Consider the following 9285-nt stretch of genomic DNA (forward strand, 5'->3'; position numbering starts at 1 on the left):
GAAGAATACTCATCAGAGCTCATGAATGGTAATAGGAAGTTTAGTGGAATCTCTATGGTCTCTATATGAGCCTCAGATTCCTTTGGTTCCTCATTAGGGACTTCTGTATTGGCTAGTGGGCGTCTATTGGGGTCTTCCTCACTGGAAATCACTGCCTCTTCATCCGCTATAGGTTCGGCCATTTTGGTTATATTGATGGCCTTGCACTCTCTCTTTGGATTCTCTTCTGTATTGCTTGGGAGAGTACTAGGAGGAGTTTCAATAACTCTTTTACTCAGCTGACCCACTTGTGCCTCTAATTTCTGATGGAAGACCTTGTTTCAGCCATGAAACTGAGAATGGCCTTAGATAAATCAGAGACTATGTTTGCCAAGCCAGAGCGGCTCTGCTCAGAATTCTCTGTCTGTTGCTGAGAAGATGATGGAAAAGGCTTGTTATTGCCAAACCTATTTCTCCCACCATTATTATCATTGAAGCCTTGTTGAGGCTTCTATTGATCCTTCCATGAGAAATTTGGATGATTTCTCCATGAAGGATTATAGGTGTTTCCATAGGATTCTCCCATGTAATTCACCTCTTCCATTGTAGGATTCTCAGGATCATAAGCTTCTCCTTCAAATGAGGCTTCTTTAGTACTGCCGAATGCAGCTTGCAATCTGGTCAGATTTTGAGAAATCATATTGACATACTGAGTCAATATTTTGTTCTGAGCCAATATGGCATTCAGGGTATCAATTTCAAGAACTTCTTTCTTCTGAGTCATCCCATTATTCACAGGATTTCTTTCAAAAGTGTACATGAACTGGTTATTTGCAACTATCTCAATGAGTTCCTGGACTTCTGCTGGTGTTTTCAGATGAAGAGATCCACCAGTAGAATGGTCCAATGACATCTTGAACAATTCAGACAAACCATCATAGAATATACATATGATGCTCCATTTTGGAAGCATATCAAAAGGACACCTTTTGGTTAATTGCATGTATCTTTCCCAAGCTTCATAGAGAGATTCACCTTCCTTCTATCTGAAGGTTTAGACTTCCACTCTAAGCTTGCTCATCTTTTGAGGTGGAAAGAATTTGGTCAACAAAGCACTGACCAACTTGTCCCAAGAGTTCAGGTTTTCTCTAGGTTGTGAGTCCAACCATATCCTAGCTCTGTCTCTTACAGCAAAGGGGAAAAGCATAAGTCTATAGACCTCGAGATTAGCCCCATTAGTCTTAACAGTATCACAGATATGCAAGAATTCAGCTAAGAACTGATGAGGATCTTCCGATGGAAGTCCATGAAACTTGCAATTCTACTGCATTAGAGAAATTAATTGAGGCTTAAGCTCAAAGTTGTTTGCTCCAATGGCAGGAATTGAGATGCTTCTTCCATAGAAATTGGAAGTTGGTGCAGTGTAGTCACCAAGCATCTTCCTTGCATCTCTAGCATTGTTGTTGGGTTCGGCAGCCATGTCTGCTTCTTTTTTGAGATTTTCTATAAGGTCCTCTCTGGAGTGTAGTGCTTTAGCTTCTCTTAACTTCCTCTTCAAAGTCCTTTCAGGTTCAGGATCAGCTTCAACAAGAATGTTTTTATCCTTGTTTCTGCTCATATGAAAAAGAAGAGAACAAATAGAGTAGTGGAATCCTCTATGTCACAGTATAGAGATTCCTTGAGGTGTCAGAGGAAAAGAAGATAGAAGAGTGAGAAGAGAGAGGAGATGAGTAATTCAAACAGAGAGAAGAGAGAGGGGTTCGAATTATAAGTAGAAGAGAAGTGTTAGCAAATAAATAGAAAGAGATAAGAGAGAGAGTATTTGAATTTTAAAATAGGGAAAAGAAAAATATTTGTTTATTTAATTAATTAAGTTAGTTTCAAAAATATTATAAAAGAAATAAAATAAAATTATAATTTAAAACAATTAGTTAATTAAAAAGAATTTTGAAAAAGTGGTTAGGGATTTTCAAAAATTAGAAGTGAAAAAGTAGTTAGGTGATTTCGAAAAAGATAAGAAATAGTAAACTTTTTAGAATTAAAACAAACAAATCAAGTAGTTAGTTGAAAAAGATTTGAAAATAACTTTTGAAAAGATAAGAAGTTAGAAAAAGATTTTGAAATCAAAATTTTAAAAAATATGATTGACAATTATTTTGAAAAAGAATTTAAAAATATTTGATTTTTAAAATTAAAGTTGATGACTTCACTAACAAGAAAATGAAAGATCTGATTCTAAAATTCAAAGATTGAACCTTTCTTAACAAGAAAGTAACAAAGTTGAAATTTTTTGAATGAAAACATTAATTGTTAGCAAGGATTTTGAGAATTATGAAATTAAATTAAGAAAAAAAAGATTATGAAAAATGAGTTTTAAAAATTTTTGAAAACATTAAAAAAATTGAAAGATGAATGTTTAAAATATGTTTGATGCAAAAAGTTATGAATTAAAACATGAAAAATTGAAAAAAATTCGAATTGGAAACAAAATTACCTCCCTTGTGTCATCCTGGCGTTAAACGCCCAGAGTGCTATCCATTCTGGCGTTTAACGCCCACTTGACTGCCTCTTTGGGCGTTTAACGCCCAGCCAGATACCCTGGCTGGCGTTAAACGCCAAGAATCCTTCTTTACTGGGTATTTTTCTGAACGCCCAGAATGCTGCCATTTCTGGCATTAAACGCCCAGAATGCTACCCATTGTGGCGTTTAACGCCCATAATGATACCTTTACTGGTGTTTTAACGCCAGTGAACTCTTTTTTCTCTGTGATTCCTCTGCATTATGTTCTAATCCTTCATTTCTTCTGTATTATTTACTAAGAAGATATATAAATATTTTTTTTGACTTTTGAATTTTGAATGAGGAGGGAGAAAAATAACAAAATGAAACAAAACATAAAATTTTAAGATCAAAACAAATAATGCATGCACGAACACTTTAAATGTCAAGATGAACACCAAGAACACTTTGAAGATCATGAGGAACATCAAGAACATATTTTTGAAAATTTTTAAGAAAAGAATGACATGCAAGACACCAAACTTAAAATTTGACACTAGACTCAAACAAGAAACACAAATTTTTTTTTGGTTTTTATGATTTTATTATTTTTTTGTATTTTTTGAAAATAAAAATAAAAAGCTTAAACATAAAATAAAATTACCCAATCTAAACAACAAGATGAACCATCAGTTGTCTAAACTCGAACAATCCCAGGCAACGGCGCCAAAAACTTGGTGCACTGAATTGTGATCACACTTTTTACAACTCCGGTACAACTAACCAGCAAGTGCACTCGGTCGTCCAAGTAATAAAACCTTACGCGAGTAAGGGTCGATCCCATGGAGATTGCCGGCTTGAAGCAAGTTATGGTCATCCTGTAAATCTTAGTCAGGCGGATTCAATTGGTTTTGAGTTTCGATAATTGAAAGATAAATAAAATGCAATTTAAAATAAAGATACTTATGTAATTCATTAGTGAGAATTTCAGATAAGCGTTTGGAGATGCTTTGTTGCTTTTGAACCTCTGCTTTCCTATTGTCTTCATCCAATCATATGTGCTCCCTTCCATGGCAAACTGTATGTTGGTGGATCACCATTGTCAATGGTTACCATCCATCCTCTCAGTGAAAATGGTCTAGGTACGGTTTCTGTACAGCTAATCAACTGTCGGAATTCTTGTCTCGGATGAAAAATACCAGGCACAGCTACCGTAAGGCTAATCATCTGTCGTTTCTCACTTCTGTCGAAATAGGATCTCTCTATCCTTTTGCACACTGTCACTGCGCCCAACATTCGTGTTTGAAGCTTGTCACAGTCATCCCGTCCCAGATCCTACTCGGAATACCACAAACAAGGTTTAGACTTTCTGGATCTCAAGAATGCTGCCAATTGGTTCTAGCCTATACCAAGAAGGTTCTAACCTCACGGACTCGGTCCGTGGATCAGAGACCCAAGAGATTATACTCCGTCTATTGTCTAATGACTACGTTGAACATCTTGTAGAACGCTTGTGGTTGTCAGGCACGCGGATCTTGGCTAAGCGAGTAACGAAGATAGTGGGTGATTGTCACGTGTCACCCCTTCATTTTGACTTAACTGAATTAAGTATGAGAGTATATTTTGGAGAAGAAGTAAGCGTGAATTGAAAGAGAAACAATAGTACTTGCATTAATTCATGAAGAACAGTAGAGCTCCGCACCTTAATCTATGAGGTGTAGAAACTCCACCGTTGGAAAATACATAAGAGAAAATAGCCTAGGCATGGCCATGAGGCCAGCCAAGCATAAAGTCTGAAAAAGGGTCCAAAGATGAAATACGATAGTCAAAAGTGCTATTTATACTAAACTAGTTACTAAGGATTACAGAAAATAAATAACAAAGTGTAGATAGTATAGAAATCCACTTCCGGGGCCCACTTGGTGTGTGTTTGGGCTGAGCCTTGAAGCTTTCACGTGCATAGGCCATTCTTGGAGTTAAACGCCAGCGTGGATGACAGTTTGGGCGTTTAACTCCAGCTCTGGTGCCAGTTCCGGCGTTTTACGCCAGAAAAGTGTCTCTAGCTAGCGTTTGAACGCCAGTTTGGGCCATCAAATCTCGGGCAAAGTATAGACTATTATACATTGCTGGAAAGCCCAAGATATCTACTTTCCAACGCAATTGAGAGCGTGCCAATTGGGCTTCTGTAACTCTAGAAAATCCACTTCGAGTCAGGAGGGTCAGAATCCAACAGCATCTGCAGTCCTTTCTCAGCCTCCGAATCAGACTTTTGCTCAGGTCCCTCAATTTCAGCCAGAAAATACTTGAAATTACAGAAAAACACACAATCTCATAGTAAAGTCTAGAAATGTAATTTTTGCATAAAAACTAAAAAAAATAAAATAAAAAGTAACTAAAACATACTAAAAACTATCTAAAAACAATGCCAAAAAGCGTATAAATTATCCGCTCATCAATTGCCTAATTGGTTGCATTATTACTTGCTACTTGCCTACTTGTCTTATCTTCTTTCTACTTGTGTATTTTTTTGTTTGATATACTTGTGTTTGCATCTATTACGGTTGGCGATTGGGAGGTTTGCAGGATTTGGAAAGGGAATATATATATATATATATATATATATATATATATATATATATATATATATATATATATATAGTTAGACCAAAGATCCTTAAGTTAGTCGCCTGTTTTCATTTCATGGTTTAGTATGTTTGTACGCTTTGATTATAATCTGAAAGTTCTAGGATTGCCTTCGGCTTTCCCATGACATTACATGTTAGATATTTGGGCACTGTTACCATGCTGAGAACCTCCGGTTCTCACCCATGTGGATTTTATGGTTTTCAGATGCAGGACGAGAGGCTCTTCGCTGAGGCATGCTGGAGACTTCCTTTTTGGCGAAGATCCTTAGCTTTAGGGATATTATTTTGATTATTATATACTTGTTTAGATACTTATATTCTCCATTGTATATGTATATTTTGTATTTACTCCTCTTAGAGGTTATTTTGGAGAAACAGGTTTTGTATTTTGTCTGTTGGGTTCTTTTGGGATTTCCTTACTATATATGTATGTCTACTGTATGCTCGGACCGGTTATCTTCGCAAACCAAGTCTTGAATCTTGATATATGTATTTTGGCAATCTTTTGTATATCTTTTTGCTTTAACTTACTCTCTAACTGTTCATTTACGTTATCGATCGGAGTGTTGTGCTTTTCGATCTATCGATTTTTACTTACCCCATTTTCTTCAAAGGCTCCTAGATATAAACATTTTTCACACTACTATTTGTACTAAATTTTGCTTTTAGAGGTCGTACTACCTCGCCACCTCTATTTTATGACTTAAGCATAAGACTCTGTATGGTAGGGTGTTACAATTTGTCCGCTGTCACCGCAACAAAGCCACCTTCTCCTTTTCTGTTCTGTCACTGCCCCAACGCCGCACCTCAGCCCCTACCACCACGCCATCATTGCCTCTCACGAGCTCTGTTCTACGCATCCTCCCCAATGCCGTATCAACCCAGCTACACGCGTACTCGCCAATGCTGTGCCGACCAAACCGCCGCCGCTTCCACGTGAATTCTGAGCAACGTCCCTGCCCAGCATGGTCACTGTCGCAGCCTTGAACCAGTGCTGATCGTTCTCCCTGTCACGCATCTTCAAAGGCCAAGCCCAACCTAGCTCGTCACTGCGCCACCACCTTGCGGATGCAGAATCAGGCAAATCAAGTAAAATACCAATGATTTATCCAAATAAACATCCACTTTAGAATGAAAAGAACCATTCGCAAACATAGTAAAATAAACATCTGACTTAGTTCATAAGAAACAAGTAACGAGACAGCAGTTGCAGGAGGCACCGGGGTCGCAATCCGTGGCACAAGATTGCGAGAGAGCGGTTGCAGAAAAAATAAAAAAATCAAAAGTATGATTAAACCTAATTAATTCAAAATTTGACTTTTAAAATTAAAATTAACTTTCCTTTTTTAACCTATTGTTTATGTTGTTTCAAAAAAGCGTTGTTCTTCTATAATTTTGATTTTATTAGTGTAGTGTAATGTGTAAGACAGAGTTACACACAAATCAAGTTCACATAATCAGGCCCGTTTTTAAAATTTTTTGAATAGTATACAATGATAATAATTATTTTTTCTATTAAATGAATTAATTTGACCCACTAAATTTTTTTCTCAATCTTTAGTATTTAATAATTAACTTGAAAATTTTATTTTAGATATATATTTTCATGATCAATTCTCAAACTTAAATAAAATTGGTGTTCTTTATTAGAAATTAGTTGAGACGTGAAAAATATTATTTATCCATAATTGTTTTTTTAAGTTAGCTTTAATTTTATTGTAGCATCTACATCAGTTGAAAGAACTTTTTAAATTATGAATATTATAAAGAAATGATTTTGTAATCGTAGGGAGATGAATTTTTAAATGAATGTTTGGTAACATATGTATAAAGAGAGATATTTTTTTGTATCAAGGGATAAAGAAAGAAAAGAAAGAGACAAAAGCAACAAAAGAAAAGACGACAACAAAGCTAAGAAGCCAAAGCAATAGTCAAATCCTTTTGGATTAGGTGCAAGGTATCTTCAGGTTGATCAAACCACTCTGAATGAACATCCCCTCTTTTTGTAGTAGTTCTAGCAAGATTGTTAACAACCAAATCTATTGTTTGCAGCATAGGAACAACCATAACCTTTTACTTTCTCTCCAATAATTCAATAATCTTGCAAATAAGATCCTTATCCTAAGCATGGTTCATAGCATTCACATCATGAAGGATGGGCACAGCCTCCAAGTAGTCTGTCTTGCATATAATGTCTTGAAATCTCATATCCCAGGCAAAGATCAAACCTCTAAAAATAGCAAAATTCCCACCGATGAGAGCAAAATCTATTGGCGATTCCCCAGAGCATCCCTTTAAGCAAATACCTTCAAAGTTTCAAATAATACAACCAAATCCCCCAAGCTAGCTATCTTCAAAGAAACTCGCATCACAAATTCACAATTAATCTTATAGGTATTACGAGGAAGTGCCTTCCAATTTTGATGAAGTGAGGACGTCCCTGCTACCACTTGGGTCTAATTAGATTTAATAAAATCTTCACAAGAGCTCATAATGAGAAACTGGAGTTACCCTCAAGCGAAGATTGCTCTGGATTAAATAAGTCATTATTTCTACTCCTCTATATCCACCAAAGGGCAGAAGAAAATAAAGTCTCAGATTTCTTAAGATTTATCTTTAATCAAGCCTGAAGGTGCATCATCCTAAAAACACTGCGCAGAAGTATAAAGGACAATCTTTCAAGCAATAAAGGACAATTTCAACCCCACCATTACAACGAATGCAAGTATCAAAAATAGCAAGAGATCTATGGACTCTAAAGGAGGGCAATAGGCAACACGTCATTGAGGCATATCCAAACCATAAACTTGATTTTTTTAAGAATTCTGAGTTGTCAAACCCATAATCAATTCTCATTCTTCTGTCAATCAAACTTCTTCCTAGCAACACAATTATAACCAGTCTTAGAGGTATAGAAATTTGAATTTCCTTAAATCCATCGAGGTTCAGGTCCATTCTGAATGTCAGGATTAAACCTATTCAATTCTACTTTAATAGCCTCAAGAATTATGGTATAACAAACATCAAAATTTTAATGCCCATCTTTCCAAACATCCTTTATCTTGAAGTTTGTATCTGTAATGTGGGCAAAAGAAAACTCCACTGCTAGAGGTCCTTGCGGCCTCCAATTGTCAAACTATAAGGACTAATCCATCTGGCCACTACACCAGTTATAGAGCCATCCCGAATCCACCTTCTAGCTCTCTGAATACTACGCCAAACAACAAAGGAGTTTGTATCATAGGAAGTATTCCAAAGCGAGTTGGTAGACTGGTATTTAGATATCATAATGTAAACCCACAGCTTGTTAGGACAATTCAAAAGATGACAGATATACTTCTCAAGGAGAACAACATTCACACAACGGGCATCTCTAACTCCTAACCCACCAAACTTCTTAGGGGTCACAACAGTTTTCCAATTTACAATACTGAGACCATGCCCATTAGTGTTACCTTTCCATAAAAGTTATTGCATCATAGAGTTTATTTTATTACAAACATAATCGGAAAAATACATCACCTACATATAATAAACGGGGATAGAGGCTGCCCCTAATTTTATAATGTAAAAGTTGGTTAATTAATGGCTAATTAACCTAAAAATGAGAATTTATTCTAAAAAATCTAAAAATTTGATTTTTATGACGAAATATGATAGAGGAGGTTGAGACGAGAATTTCGGTACCAATTTTGTAGAAATCGGACCAAGATTGGATCGAATGGGTCAAATCGGGCCAACTGGACCCATAGTGGGCCCTTGGCCCAACATAACTAAACCCTAAAATACTTATTTCAGCACTCTCTCTCCTCACTTATCACTCAAACACGCTGAAATGGGGGCAAGAATGGGGGAAGAACACTCTCTCCAAGTTCTAACCCTTGTTTGATCTTCAAACCACCATAACTTTTGATCTAGAGCTCCGATTGCCGCACCGTTTATGGCCACACGTTCACCACAGAGAGCTCTACAAAATCCATACAATCAATCATGAGGTAAGCCACAGTTTTCTCTTCAAATTTCCAGCTTTGATTTCGAGTTTCATAAGCAAAAATATTGAGATTTTATGCTCCCTTGTGTTATAGGATCACAATAGCTTGAGGGGAAGGTTTGTTCTAGCTCCCTTTGTCCTTGGGTGAGGTAAGTTATCTCAAATCCTAG

At 36.5% G+C, this 9285-nt stretch overlaps 1 non-coding gene across 1 annotated transcript; it reads left to right on the top strand.

The window, feature by feature from the left end:
* Positions 1 to 946: 946 nt before the first annotated feature.
* Positions 947 to 1054, top strand: LOC112699944 (small nucleolar RNA R71). The gene has a single exon (XR_003152875.1). It is a non-coding gene; the product is annotated as a small nucleolar RNA R71 (small nucleolar RNA).
* Positions 1055 to 9285: the final 8231 nt, after the last annotated feature.

The sequence above is a fragment of the Arachis hypogaea genome, chromosome 6 (assembly GCF_003086295.3).
Source record: "Arachis hypogaea cultivar Tifrunner chromosome 6, arahy.Tifrunner.gnm2.J5K5, whole genome shotgun sequence".
Classification (NCBI taxonomy): Eukaryota; Viridiplantae; Streptophyta; class Magnoliopsida; order Fabales; family Fabaceae; genus Arachis; species Arachis hypogaea.